The sequence below is a fragment of the Bubalus kerabau genome, chromosome 16, assembly GCF_029407905.1.
Source record: "Bubalus kerabau isolate K-KA32 ecotype Philippines breed swamp buffalo chromosome 16, PCC_UOA_SB_1v2, whole genome shotgun sequence".
NCBI lineage: Eukaryota > Metazoa > Chordata > Mammalia > Artiodactyla > Bovidae > Bubalus > Bubalus kerabau.
This window is the reverse complement of record NC_073639.1, coordinates 71,201,138-71,215,854: the sequence shown is the minus strand read 5'-3', so window position 1 is coordinate 71,215,854 and position 14,717 is coordinate 71,201,138. Positions and strand designations below refer to the sequence as shown.

Here is a 14,717-nt window from a genome sequence, read left to right as displayed (position 1 = left end):
GCCCCCAGCCCAGAGGCATCTGAATCCACAGTCCAGTCCCCAGGAAGGCTCTCAGCACATTTCAGCTCCCTCCTGGTCACCCTTGTGACCCCTCAGCAACCTTACATCACACTCCAGGGGGCAACTCTGGGTCTCGGGGGCCAGACTGGGGGCTGCTGGCTCTGGTCTCAGGGCCTCACTTTTCTCTTCCAACTAATGGGGGTTCCCCACCCTGGACCATTTTGCCTGGCTCTCCACCAGCTGTGAGGATGAACGGGGGTCCCGAAGGCCCAGCCCCCATGCGCTGGGGGAGGAGGGGTCTCGGCTGGGGTCTTTCCTGAACCTCCAGCTGCCTCCTGGGACAGTGTGGAATTTTTATTTTTCAGTCTTTGTCTGCAAGGGAGAAGTATGGGCCTCTTTACATAATTTTCATTCCATGGGGCCGGGGAAGGGGATCTGCACAGGTGTTCTCAAGAGGGAGGGGGGAGCTGGGAGCCCCCGGGGCGGCTGTTATTGGCAAGAGGCCAGATGTGCCTGTTTTTCAGAAGGACAGAAGGAAGGGAGCATGACTGAGCGCCGACTGTCTACTCATCTGTGTTTGAGCTGTCACACAGCCCCCGGCTGTTAACTCCTTCCAACGGCCCACAGGCAGGGACTGCTGCCACCCATTTTACAGATCTGGAAACTGAGACTCGGGGAAGGAGCTGTGCTCAAAGTCACACAGCTGGCAAGCGGCAGAGCCAGGCTTGCACCCAGGTCTGTATGGCTCCAAAGCTGTGCCCTTAACTATGGTGTGTTCAGTCTTGTTGTCTTTTTTTCTCAAAGCACTGACAGGAACCTTCATACCCCTTCCATCTGCAGTATGCTCAACTCCAGTCCCCTACTGCCTGCTGCAGGTGATCTGAGCCTGAGGATCAGAGAGATTAAGCGGCTGGCCCCAGGTCACACAGCAGGTTGCCAGGGGGCCTGGCGTGAGCCTGGCGGGAGCCTGGGAGGAGGGGGCTGAGTCTGAGCTAGCTGAGATTCCTCTGGGGGGCCCCCTGTCTGCTCTCTGCCTTGGGCCCCATCGGGTCCGGGGGCGGTGCCCGTGACATTGGCTGGAGCGTCCAGGCCCGTATTTTAGCCGGCCGCCGCTGGGGGTGCGTGCAGTTAATTAGCGGGGCTCAGAAAGTTCATCAATAATAGATCTGGCGGCTGCGGCTGATTGCTGGTGCACGGCGGGCGGGGAGGGCCCGTAAATCAGCCTGACGGGTCCTGACCACAGCGGCCCCGCGCCACCAGAGCGCCACCTTGAAGCCAGCGCTGGGCAGGGCTGGCGGGGGAAGCAGGTTCCCAGCCTGACCTGGGAAGGGGCCACCCCCCAGCCCTGCCCGCCCTCTCCCAGGCTCTCTTAGTCTCTGGTCCTTCTCATTCCCCTCCCCACCATCAGCCCGGTCCCCAGAGGTCCCCTCACTCCCTGCTTGTTCTCCATGCAGCCTCACACTGCAGTGATGGGGGGCTGGAGCCCTCTTAGAACTCTTCCTTAGCCCATCCAGCTTTGGATGTGGGTGCATGGCAGCCCACTCCAGTGTTCTTGCTTGGAGAATCCCAGGGATGGGGGAGCCTGGTGGGCTGCCGTCTATGGGGTCGCACGGAGTCGGACATGACTGAAGCGACTTAGCAGCAGCAGCAGCTGAACCCCTCTACAGTCAGGGTTCAGATCCCCTGGCCATATCTTGGATGCCTAGACTTCTGCCTCTATGAAACGTAGATTAAATGAGTAACCCTGATGTCAGGTTAATGGGTTCACGCACACATAGGCCATGCAGTGCCGGGGACCTGTCACCCACTAGAAATGGGGGTGCTGCCCCCTTTCCCTCCCACCTGGGGCCACACCCAGCACTTGCCACACATGCCTGCACCCCCACCACCTAGCCCTCTAGTTTTCTTGTTCATGAGACTTGCCACAGGCATCAGAAATCCACTCATTCCCGTAAGCATCATGCACACGTGTGCCTACCGTGTCAGCTCTACACATGCGTTCTGGCTAACTACGCAAATCATAGTTTGGGGAGAAGGTGTCCTGGCAGAGGAAACAGCATGTGCAAAGGCCCTGGGGTGGGGGAAAAAGATGCATTCAGGGACTATAAGAGACACTTGTGGCCGCTGTGGCCACATTCCTGTTTTTTCCAAAGGGATCTTAGATAAGAGCCTGTTTAGTAACGTCATGTAGGGTGTGACAGTCTTTTGCACAATCTTGACAAGTAAATGCTTCTCAGATCCAGGTCTTTCAGCTTGCCTCTGTCCTGCCTTTGACCACAATGTTTTAGCCTCTCCTAATTCAGCGCCTCTTCCCCTGCCCCACTGAGGGGCTGGCTCAGTGGGCCCTGTGGCTAAGCCCAGAGCCTTCAGTTTTGGTGAGACCTGGACTGAGGAAGGGCGGGCCAGAAGGGAGGAGGCCAGTCATAAATTTCCAGTGAGTTGCTGCTGGCAGCTCTCTGCCTGTTCTCAGAGGCCATAAAATTTTACTAGAGTGAGAGCTTCTGCCCATGAGTGAAGCCACGCGGGATTAGAGCCCACCAGGGTATCGGGTCTCAGGACCTCCATCACCTGCCAGGTTACACCTCCCCAGGCCTCATTCTCTCTGCCTGCCTCCCCAGGAGACTCAGGACAGGCCACCACCTGCCCAGGGCAGAGCACTTCACAGTTTGGGAAGGAATTTCCACCAGCCTCACAAGGAATCTTCCGGGCCTCCCAGTGAGCTGCCAGAGCAGAGTCACCAGGCTCCTTTGATAAATGAGGAAACAGGCTCAGAGAGGGTGACTTCACTGCCCAGGGCTACACAGCAGAATGAGTTGGGGTGGCAGACTTGAATCTAGGACTCCTGAGTCCTCTAGCCAAAGAGTGCTTTTTCACCCTTGGTTTCTTTTTATTTATCCATTCATCCATTCACTCACCCACCCATTCCTTTTGTTTGTTTGAAAATTTAATTTACTAGCTTTGGAGTGAACCCCACAGATTTATTCACATCTTTTCCTCAAATTTAAATTGATTGAAAAAGTAATATATTCTTATTGTAAAAGATCCAACTACAGATAAATGTCTACCGCAAAACGCCATCCACTCATTTTCTTTCCAGCTCCCTATCCACCTACTCTCCCGTCCATCCGTCCATCCGTCCATGCATCCTTCCACCTGCCATCCATTCAATAAGTACTCGTGAATATTTGCAAAGCACAAAGGTAAATAAAACACAGCCCTGCCTTCAAGGAAACAAACAAATGGTGACAAGGTGAGGAGGGAAAAGGTCAGCACATACCCCAAAGGCACCGGCCGTTCACAGAACCGGGTGCTCCATGCCGAGGATGGGAGTGTAAATACGGCAGTGGGGCCACTGTCCTCCACCATTGCTCTGATACTCCCTTGTGTCTGAGGCTTGCTGTGTGCCAGCAAGTGTGAGACATATCGACAGTCAAGCCACCGATTTGAAGCATGAACCTAACATGTGCCAGGCCTTACTTGGTTGATGTTATTTATTGAGCGTCCCAGCCTCGTGAGGTCTGGGTGTTCTGACTCTGGTTGGGGCACAAGGGAACTGAGGCTGGAGGGATGGAACGGTTGAGGGGTGCAGCAGGAGCCAGGCGGGCTGTGCGGGGCTTGGTCCCAAGGTGGCCGCAAAGCAGAGGCTTCTGGGAAGAGCCTGCGGTGGGCACCCGGCAGGTTCAGCCTGGCTGCGGCCAGCACAGGAAACATCTTTGCCTGGCAAACAGGATGGTCGTTTGCCGTCTGAGCATGGGTGCATGGGTGCGGGGAGGGAGAGGGGCCCAGAATAGCTCCTGCCCTTCCCCTGCCCCTGCTTTCTGCCTGGCCCCCCGCCAGCCCTTCTGCACCCCCGTTACCCCGCCCCAGTGCCCATAGCTGGGAACCTTCATGAGTGAGGCATTATCCTCTGAGCCTCCCATGAGCCTGAGTTTGCAGAAGGGAAACAGGCTCAGAGAGGGGAAGTGGCTGGCCTGGCAAGACCCTGCTTCCAGCTCCAGGCCCGGGGCTCTTTTAGGATCTGGAGCGGGGGGAGAAGGAACCGCTTTTGGGGTCTTCCCTCCCTCTGACAGAGCTGCCATTTGAGCAGATCTAGGTTCCCTTGCTCTGGGCGCCCCCAGCCCTGTTCTCTGCACCCGGCTCCCCCAGATGCTGCTCCCAGCAAGCTCTCACCCCGGGGAGGAGCCAGGGACAGGCCTTCTGCAGGTATTTCAAAGGCCCTTCCTAAAGGTAGGGACAGCGATGGGAGATTCTGGCAGAGTGCAGCTCTGTCCAGGTTCCGGGGTGCACTGACCACCACCCCAAGCTGCACGTGTGGTTCCAGGAAGCCCGACCTCGCTTGCTGTGTGACCTTGAGCTGAGCACACAACCACTCTGGGCTTCACGATAGCTCTGGAGTTGGATGTCTCTGCTTGTTCTTGAAATTCCTGATTTTAAGATTCTGTCACCTTCAATATTCTAAGACTCGGGGATTCTCAGACTTGGTCTTTCCAGAATTTTCTCCACCATGTGCACAGTGAGTGTTTCGAGAAGCATCGCAGGGTGAGCTAAGACTCCGGGAGGATTAACGGTCCCCCAAGGTCACACTTCCTAAGTGTCCCCACTTCAGCCTTGCTCCCACACCCCAAAGGGGTTTGTACTGTGGCTGGTCGGTCAGCAGGGCTTCCTGAGAAAAGGAAGTCTCTGTTGATGTGATTGATGTTAAACCAGTTCCTTCTTCCATGACTCTTTCCCAGCAAGGTGTGATCCATTGTGAGAGGGAGGTTCTTTGGAGTCATCCAGCTCTCCTAAAATCCCTGCTCCACTTTTTCAGGCTGTGTGAGCTTGGGTGAATCACTTCATTTTTCTGGGCCTCAGTTTCCTCATCTAACAATGGGGATAGTGCGCCCACTTTGCTCCCTTCCCCAGTCTGCAGGGGGAATGCTGGTGTCACTGGGGGTGTTTCTCTTCTGTGGGAGAGTGGGCCTTGTAAAAGCATTTGCACCAGGGCTACTATTTTGGTGGGGAGGCTGGGCATCAGTTGGGCACTGGACAGTCCTGGGAGCCCAGCCAGGGGCCTGAGGTCCCAGGAGGCACCTTGGAGACCCCCAGCCCAGCCTCAAAGGCCCATGTGGGCGTGAACTGCAGAGCTTCTGTGCTGCAGCCGCCTCGAAGCCAGGCGTGAAATCTGGGCGCACGCGGTGCGGCGAAGCAAGGGCTGGGCGGACGCGGACCGTCCTTTGATGTGCTTTTGGGGTGTGTAATTAACTGTAACTGAAATATTATTTGATCTTTTATGTGGAAAATCAAATTGTGTTGTGTCAGACATGAATAAATACACACCGGTCCGTTTCTGCGGCCGCCGCAGCTCCTCCCCAGGCCCAGCTCCCCTGCTCCCGTGCCCCACCCCCTTTGCCTTGGTGGAAACATAATTCTCGCCTTTTAAACTTTTTCCCTTTGTCTGGCTGTGAAAGGCCCTATTGTCCTAGGGGAAAAGAGGGGGCTGGGGCCCGAACTGAGGGCTGGGGAGGGGGGTGTCCTGCCCATGGACGGGGCTGGGGCTCAGAGACCTGGGCCCTGGGACTCCACGTCTCTGTCTCCGGACATTGGGTGACCTTGGGCAAAGCCTTCAGCGGCCTGAGCCTCAGTTTTCCCACCTGGGTTCTCTCTGGACCCCTTGGGGGGGGGGGTGTCATGTTTTATAGGTGATGGACCTCATGACTCTGCTAGAGGCATTTGAGGAGCTGGCTGTTGCTTTTACACAGAGGTAATGGCCTCTCTGGAGACCCTAAAACCAGTCCCAGTAGGTGATTTGGGTTCTGACCTTTTCCTCCAGTGAGGCCGGTTGAGGATGGGGATGTTGGAAGGGTGGAGGATGTTGTGGGGAGGGGAAGAGCATAGCCTAGTGGTTACCAACCAGCTTTGGAACCAGGCAGGCCTGAGTTCATGTCATGCCTCTGCCAATTACCAACTACATGACCTCTCTGAGCCTCAGTTTCCTCATCTGGAGAATGGGATGGAAAGCACCTCCCTCGTTGGGCTGGAAAGCACCTTAATCTTTGCACGTTCTGTTCCACCTGCCTTGGGTGCCCTTCCTTCCGCATCCTCCTAGTTGACAGCTATGCATGCATCAGTGATGTTTAACCACCACTTACTTTTAGGGGGGACATTTGCAGACTCATCTGCACTTGTCTTCTTAGGCGTTTCCTTGTTCCTCTTCCCCTGCTTTCCTCAGCCCCCCTCTCATGAGGGGGAGCACTTTACTTGCTCTCTATCTGCCTTACTCTCTGCCTTGAGAGTGGAGGAAGCCCCCCTCTCCACCCCCCATCAGAGATGCCTCTCATCTTCACAGCTGAATCCCAGGGCCTGGAACAGCATCGGGCACAGAGTGGGTGCTTGGGGAGTGATCACCTTGGTTACACTCTGCAGACTCCATCAGGAGCCTCTCCCAGCCCAGACCATGCCCACCAGCCCCCCAGGAAGATGCTTGACCCGTTCCTACAGGGAGCTCTGATGACGGAGAGGGAATCAGAGATGGCCCAGGTGAAAACACCAGGCCCTGGGCCCCAGCCAAGTCAAACATCCGGGAATTAAAAAAAATAAACAAAAAAAAAGAGAAGCCGCAATTATTGTCTGAGCCTGTAATATTTACCTGGCTGGGGGGACGAGACGATTTTGAAGAGTGGGCCATCCCGCTGCTGCTGCCAGCTGGTCTGCCTCCCCTGGGGGTGGGGTGGGGCTGGGGCTGCTCACTTCCCCAGGTGGAAAGGCAGTGCAGAAGCACAAAGAGGCTGCCAGACTTCAGGACCCTCACTGAGCAGTGGGGGAAACTGAGGGACAGCTTCCTAAGGTCACACAGAGCGGGACAGAGCCCAGACACCCTGCACCCCGTCTTCTACCCAAGCGCGCACCACTCTAAGAACAACACTGAAGAGAAGAACAATAGAAGCATTTGTTGGATCCATCCCAGGTGCTGGGTCTCCGGCCAAAGGCTTTCCACCAGGTGCTTTTATTCTTCCTCGTTTTACAGAGGCCACATCATTATTATTATTCGTGGGTCTCTTTCTCTGTTGAAAAAATTAAAAGTTACATTATGATTGTTGGTCTAAAGATGAAAATATTAATTTTAGATATTAAAACATGATCTTCAGAAAGCCTCCTTCCCCCTTCGGATTTAAAAAAAAAATGAAAACATTTAAAAATAGTTTTTGAAAAACTAAACCCTAAAACTATTGTGGACCCGAGGCTTTGGGACTATTGAGGCAGGAGGTAGATGAGCCTCCCTTCCCTCCCCCAGGGTAAAGCGATTGGAGATTCATTCCCTGTGGATCGAAACTCTAAGCTGAGAATAGCAGGACAATTAAGGCGAGGAGGGTGGGCCCTGCCCAGACCACATATTTCTCTTCCGGAAGTCAGGGGACCTCCCCCACCACACGTGCGCAGAAAAGGCCTCTTGGAGGCCAAAGGGGAGTTAGGTCAACGGATGTTCTACCCAGATGCCTTTGCGGTAAAATCCATCTTGACTTGGGAGGATTGTGAGTCCAAATACGGACTGTGAACCAGGCAAATCAAAATGATTGGCCAAGGAAAACCCGGAAGAAATACCCCGTAAAAGTAATTCAAACTGCCATGAGGGTGCGACTCAGGAATTCTCCGAGTCTGCCCATGCGTGTCTATCCACACGCACTGTTCTCTTTTTCCCTCTTAAGAAACACTTTACTTGTTTCAGTACCTTCCATCTTGGTGAGAATTCTTATCCACAAAGCCAAAGGGCCAGGGTCCTGGTCACTGACCCCTGGTCTTGTGGCTAGGGTCTGGTGCTTTTACCGCCGGGACATGGCCTCCGTCTCTGGCTGGGAACCCAAGCCCCGCTCCATGCCGTTTCAGGCCGAGACTACCCGAGATCATCACCGTGCCTGACGGGTAAATTGATTCTGTGCAGAAGGGAAACTGAGGGGGAGAGAACTGAGTTTCAAAGAGGAATGAGAGACACACATCCTGTTAACAAAGGAGCTGGATAAACCAAGCCCCAGTGAATGCCTAGGTGGAGGGTGGGGGGTGGGAGGTGCGTGCCCGGTTCAGCCCCTCGCGGTCGCCCAGGCTTGCCCCTATCCAGAGCCTCCGCTGCCCCCTTGTTCTCCTGGAGCTGGGCTGTAGCCGTGCTGACTGGTGGCCAGTGCCTGTGTGGCCAATCGCCGTCCATAGGGTGATACATCCCCACTGTCCCCAGGACGTCATTCTTGATTTCTGCAGCTTGGGGACCTTCTGCCCCTGCTTGGACTGTTGGGAGGGGGAGGTTGGGGCAAAAAGCCATTATTGTGACCCCTTAGATCAGCTGCTCCCTGCCTCTGTCACCGTAGGTCAGGACCTCAGGGCTTCCAAAGGCTGGACCACCGGCCCTGGCCAGGAGGGGTGCAGCTGCTTCCCAAACCAGTGATGAGAAAGTGGTTTCCTGCAACCTTCCCTTAACACCAGAGAGAGTCCCCGTTGGGTGCTAATGTGTCTTTAACATTTCTTTCAAAGGTTTGCTAATCTCTCTTTGAAAAGCCTTGTTGAGGGGGAGGGCGGAGAGGGCAGCAGATTTGTCTCTAACTCACCAGCATTGTTGTTTCGTTTTTAGGGTACCTTTTGATTTATGGCATTTAATGTTCATTTCCTATTTAAGGTGGTGATTAAAAGTTTCTTTAAAAATGTTTATTTCTGCAGAAGGAGGAGATCAATTTAGAGAAAAAATACTAAGTAGGTCACCTCAGATAGGAAGGAGGGAGAGGGCAGAAATTAACCTGGAGATACACAAACGGGTGACGTTTGGAAAAGCTGCTGGAGGCCACAAGCACAGGCTTGTCTTTTTGGTATTGACTGCTCAGAGAGGGTCGGTGACTTGCCTGAGGTCACACAGGAAGTGCGTGTCCCTTAGGAGGGACTCAAACTCCAGGTCTTCATAACTCCAAAGCATTTATTTTGGGAGTTGTTCCCATTTAGGGGTGAGGTGGAGCTCAGGACCCCCTTGGTGAGCTGTTCCCACAAAAGAACTTGTGACCGTGTAGGCATGGTTCTGCTACAATTCCAGCCAAATTGTGGTGACTGAGGCTCAGAAGCTCTGTTCTGCTTACACGCCCACCGTGTGACCTCCGCTACCTCCACCCCTGAGTGTGACAAATGTCCTCCCTGACTGTGACTCCATCCCTTCCTGAACACACTCATAGCTTCCGGTGGTCCTCCCAGCCCTGTTCTCTAAGGACCACCATGGATGTGGTGGAGCTGGAGGTGGTCAGGGGGACATGTGTCCCTGTCTTGTGTTCACAAGGCCCCAGAGGGCAGTGCAGGGAGGCAGGGCTCCCTTGGTGGCAAGGAGCTCATTCCCACAGCCTGTTCCAGCAGGGCTGCCTGGGCTAGAGAGTGATCTCCCCGTCTCTGGGAGTATGCAAGCCAAGGCTGGGGGCTTTGGGGTTGGGAATTTGCATTCTGGGAGTGAAACTACTTGTAAGCTCCTCCTTCCTCAGCTGACATGTTCCCAGCATGTCCATGGGGTTGGTTAACATATCTTGGCCACTGGGACCAGGCAGGGCTGGAATGAAGGTTCAGCTTTGCCAGGCTCCACCTCCCCCTGCATCTCATCTTGACTCTCCTTATCTCCTCGCTCAGTCTGATTCTTCTTTCTAGCACTCATCACTACCCCCCACTCATTATTTCATAGACTGCTCTCATTATCTGCAGCTGTGTAACAAACTACCCCATAACTGAGTGGTTTAAAACAGCAAGGATCATTTATTTGGCTCACAACTTTGTCATCTGGGTAGGACTCAGCAGAAAAGACACCTGTCTGCTCTACATGGGGTTGGCTACAATAGTTTGGAGACTGGAAGTTTCCTTCCTGTCCAAGCTTGCTCACTCTGACCAATGACCGTGTCTGACCCGATGACCGTTGTCCGGGGACTTCTCCTCCCCTCCATGTGGGGTCCTCCATGAACTGCTTGGGCTTCCTCCTAGCATGGTGGCTGGGCTCCAGGACGAGTCTCCCCAAAGAACTCGGTGCAACTTGTGATGCTGCTGTGACCCCACCTTGGAAGTGACACAGCAAAACTTTAGCCCTACTCTGTAGGTCAGGCTGTCATGAAGGCCTGCCCAGTTTCAGGGAGAAAGGAGACAAAAGACTCACCTCTTAAGAGACAGAGGAGATTGTGTGACCCTCTTTGGAAAATATAATCCACTCCATATATGCATTTGCTTCTTCGTTTACTGCCAGTCTCAGAACCACAGGGACCTGGTCTTACTCGCTGCATAGCTTCAGCTTCTTGAAAGTGAAAGTTGCTCAGTCGTGTCCGACTCTTTGTGACCCCATAGACTATACAGTCCATGGAATTCTTCAGGCCAGAATACTGGAGTGGGTAGCCGTTCCCTTCTCCAGGGGATCTTCCCAACCCAGGGATCGAACTCAGGTCTCCCACATTGCAGGCAGATTCTTTACCAGCTGAGCTACAAGGGAAGCCCAAGAATACTGGAGTGGGTAGCCTATCCCTTCTCCAGTGGATCTTCCCGACCCAGGAATTAAACCCAGGTTTCCTGCATCGCATCTTCTTCAAAGTGTCTGACAAGTACTAAATGCTCAGTGGGTTTCCCAGGTGGTGCTAGTGGTTAAGAACCCACCTGACAATGCAGGAGTCATAAGAGACGCAGGTTCGATCCCTGAGTTGGGAAGATCCCCTGGAGGAGGGGTGGCAATCCACTCCAGTATTCCTGCCTGGAGAATCCCATGGACAGAGGAGCCTGGTGGGCTTCATAGGTTCTCACACAGTTGGACACGACGCAAGTGACTTAGCCCAAGTGCTCAATGCATATTTGTTGAATACACAAGCGAGAGATGAATGAAAAAAGAGGCAGAAATGGAGACAGACAGATAGGTTTAGCAAGACGTGGTCAGGGCTGGGTGGAAAGGGAAGCTGATATCCACTGGCCCGAAGGCCCGGGCCTCTGGGGGGCTTCAGCTGGGCTTATCACAGGGAGGTGGGAGTACAGCAGGGCTCTACAGCTGGGTGGGGGTTGCCAGCCCAAGCAGGGTGACAGTCAGGGTGAAGAAGCCTGCGTCCAGAAGGGACCGGCCCGCCAGCTGGGGCCAGATCCCGCAGTGGCCAGCGGTTGCAGGCCGCCTCCCTCCGCTAACAATTTCCCTGTGGCCAGAGCCTCAGAGACCAAGAGTAATGAAACAGAAGAATGTCGGTGACATTTTTCTAAAGAGGAAAAATGTAGGGTTTCAAGTCAAACTGAAAGACTTATTGGGTTCGCTGCGAGGCTAGAGCTCCCTTTCGAGAACAAACTGCCAGATAAGGGGCACGATTGAGTCCCCAGTAATGTTCACTCCGGCCGGCCCGACGCCTGCCGACACTGTTTTGACTACATTGTTCACATTGATTTTCCTCCAGTTCCTCACAAATGGAGGCTCTGGCGTCTCTGGGGAGCGTCGTCATCGGGGAGGCTGAGGAGGTTCTCCGTGGAGCAAAGCCAAGGGTGCTGGGGTACCGGGGGGCCGCTGGGCTGCAGCCTGGCTGGGTGGGCACAGGCCTGGCACCTGGGAGGGGGGTCATTGACAACATTGATAACTGTACCCAGCATGATTCACCCAGCGTTTTCCACGATGCCCCTGAGAAAGTTTCTTTTTCCCTCTCACACACCCCCTATTTTACTTCTGATCCTCCTGGCAACCCCAGGAGACTCAGAGAACTAAAGGGACTCGCCCCGTGACACAGGCAACCCAACTCAGCCCAGGTGAGCCAAGGTCTCTGGTTGAAAGCGGGGCCTCCTGGCTGGTCTTGGGGGCTTAGATGCCCAGATTCCAGACTTTTCACGGACCCCCTGTCCCAGTCTCCTCTTGCATACGCCCATCCTTCATCTACTGAGTCATCTGATGACGATGATGTCAGCGTCTTTGTGTTTGTTCTGGAGCGTCTGCTGTGTTTAGCTGTGGACAGCTGATGTCTCAAGCTCAACACACTCCAAACTGAACCCACCGTCCCCTCCCTTCCCTCCTCCACCTCCTCTGGGGGTCGCTGCTTGTCTCCTGAATAGAGGGTCCTAGAGCCTGCCCAGGACTCCTTCCTCCCATCACCCCCAGACCCTAACAATTATCCCCAAGGCCTAGAGAGTTTACCTTCCAAGTCTCCCCTGAGTCCATATGCATCTCCATACCCCCACTGCCCCCAGCCCCTTGAGGCCTCTGCCTTCTCCCTCTACTTTGGTCTCCCTGGTCCTTTTCTACCCGCCACAGCCCGTCTTCCCCGCAGCAGCCAGAGGCATCGCTGCGAAATGCAGCTCACTCCCTGCTTCATATCCTTCCTCTGGTTTCTCAAGAGCCACGGCGTCTGGACCATCAGCACCCGCCTCTTCCACAGCCCCCGCCCTCACCTGCCCACCCTCACGACCAAGCCACCTTCACCTTCCCATCGCTTCTCCTGTGCTTCTGCCTGTCCACTGCGCCCTTTCTGCCTGGAAAGCCATGATGTGTTGGAATGATCTGCTTTCCTGTCCTCCTGCCCCAGGCTGGGAGCTCCTTGGACACTGGGCTGGGCTTTACCCGATTTTGCACCCCTGGCCCCCCGATCCGCACTTTAGCACATCACTCAGACTATGTGTGTTCTCTGAAGGATGGAATGACTCCAGCCTGCTAGTCAACCAAGCCCTCAGAAGAGGCAGTCTCAGGCACAGGGGACTTGCCCAAATACATGGTAATCCCAGGGGTCTGGAGATCCAGCCTAGGAGTGTTGCTTGCCCACCCATGCAGAGATGGTCTTAGAGGGGATGGCCGCCCCTTAGATGTTGGGGCTCTTCATCTGGGAGCATAAAGTTGTTTAGGGGTGATTCTCAGGCAAAGGTGGGTGGAATCTTGTTTGGGGGTGAAGGAGACAAACTTGCCTGGGGAAGGCATTCTTTGGAGGGTGTGGTGGCCTTTGCAAAGGCACGGGGGCCTGAAAGGGAAATATCTCCAGGCTGGGAGGTGGGAGGTAGCCAATGTTGGGGTTGTCTGAGCCAAGACCAGTGTAGTATCAGAAAGACAGACTCAGAGATGAGAGGACTTGCCTGTCGTCTTACAGCAGAGCCGGGTTGAAAGCCAGGAATTCCGACTCCGAGTCCAGCTCCTTTCCTTTGGGACCAGCCTTGTGATACATTCTGGGGAGGAAAACGAGATTCTTGGCTGACAAAGAGGCATACGGGGCCAGGTAGGGAGACGCCAGTTCTCAGACCTGTTCAGGTCACCTCAATTTTTCTTGAAGGGTGGGGTTCACAGATGCACAGACGGCAATTTCCTCTTAGGAAACGAGCTGCCATCTAAGGGGAAAAATGTTTGGGGCTGAACGCTTGGAGACTGGACAGGTAGGAAGGGGGGACAAAGGGAGGTGAACCTTGAAAATATCTAGGTCACATCTCCTGCCAGCAGCTGCCCAGCCCTCTGCCCATAGCCAGGTTGGGAAAATGCTTTCTTTCTGATCCCCTTCCAACCCTGTCTTGAAGAACAGGGTGGAGCTGATGTCTGGTCCTTTCATCAGCAGAGGCCCTGATATAATAATGTTAAGAATAAATAATAAATGGTACCATCCATGGAACGCTTGCTCCAAGCCCTGCGTTCATTATACATTGCCTGTTTTACTTCACTGAATCCTCAGGAGTTAGGAACCGTGGTTCTACCCAATTCACAGATGAGGAAACTGAGGTTCAGTCATTGTCTGGATTTACACCCAGTTCTGCTGGCTTCAGAGCTCTGAGGTTTTTTTTTTTTGTTTGTTTGTTTGTTTGTTTTGTTTTAATTCTCTTTCAATTTGGCTGGGGTCTTGGTTGTAGCATGCGGGATCTTCCATCTTCATTGCAGGATGTGGGATCTTCAGTTGAGTCATGTGAATTCTTAGTCTGAGTATGTGGGATCTAGTTCCCTGACCAGGAATTGAACCTGGGCCCTCCTGCTTTGGGAGCTCAGAGTCTTAGCCACTGGACCACCAGGGAAGTCCCAGCTCTGCAGTATTTAACTGAGTGTTATGGAGAGTCCCAGGTGCCAGGCTCAGTGTCATGTTAGAAGCTGGCCGGCCCCAGCCTCTGTTGGAAGGTGTCTGAGTTCTGTGGTCTGAGAAGGCTGAGAAGCCACAGTATGTGCCCCTAGATGCTTGGTCTGCAGGGGAGGCAAGGTGGCCCTGTAATGCACCTTACGGAACACCCCCAGGGATGCCTCCCCGGAGCCCCTGGAACTGCATAGCTGGGCAGGGTGCTCTGCACCCCTCAACAGCTCTGGCCCATGGTGGTTTGCAGGATTTGCTTGGTGTCTGTCCCTTCCATTGGATCTGAAATTCGAGAAGGCGGAGATGCATCCCTGGCCCCTGTGGGTCCTCCAGCAGTGCGTCTGTACTACCGTCACACATACACACGCATCAGAGCCAGCCAGGGCATGTAGTGGAATAAGCCAGCGTAGGTCATAAGTGGGCCACAGCAGGAAAGCGCTATGAAAAAGTATTATTTTTACACAAGTGAACCATGTTCATTACAGAAATGCTAGAGAACGACGATAAACATTAAAAAAGTCACCCCTCCACAGTAGCCACTATTACCATTTTGGTAAACAACCCGTCGTGTTTTTTAAGTTATATGCAGGGATGGGGCACCGTCCAGTTCCACTGGGCACCATTCATGTTGCGTTCTGAGTGACTGGACTTTGTCCAGTGCACAACCTAGGCAACTGTGTATGGCAACCTTGGTTGTATATA

General features: G+C 54.0%; 1 non-coding gene across 1 annotated transcript; it reads right to left on the bottom strand.

Annotated features, from left to right (window-relative positions):
- Positions 1-13,891: 13,891 nt before the first annotated feature.
- On the bottom strand, positions 13,892-13,965 carry TRNAW-CCA (transfer RNA tryptophan (anticodon CCA)). Its single transcript has one exon. It is a non-coding gene; the product is annotated as a tRNA-Trp (tRNA).
- Positions 13,966-14,717: the final 752 nt, after the last annotated feature.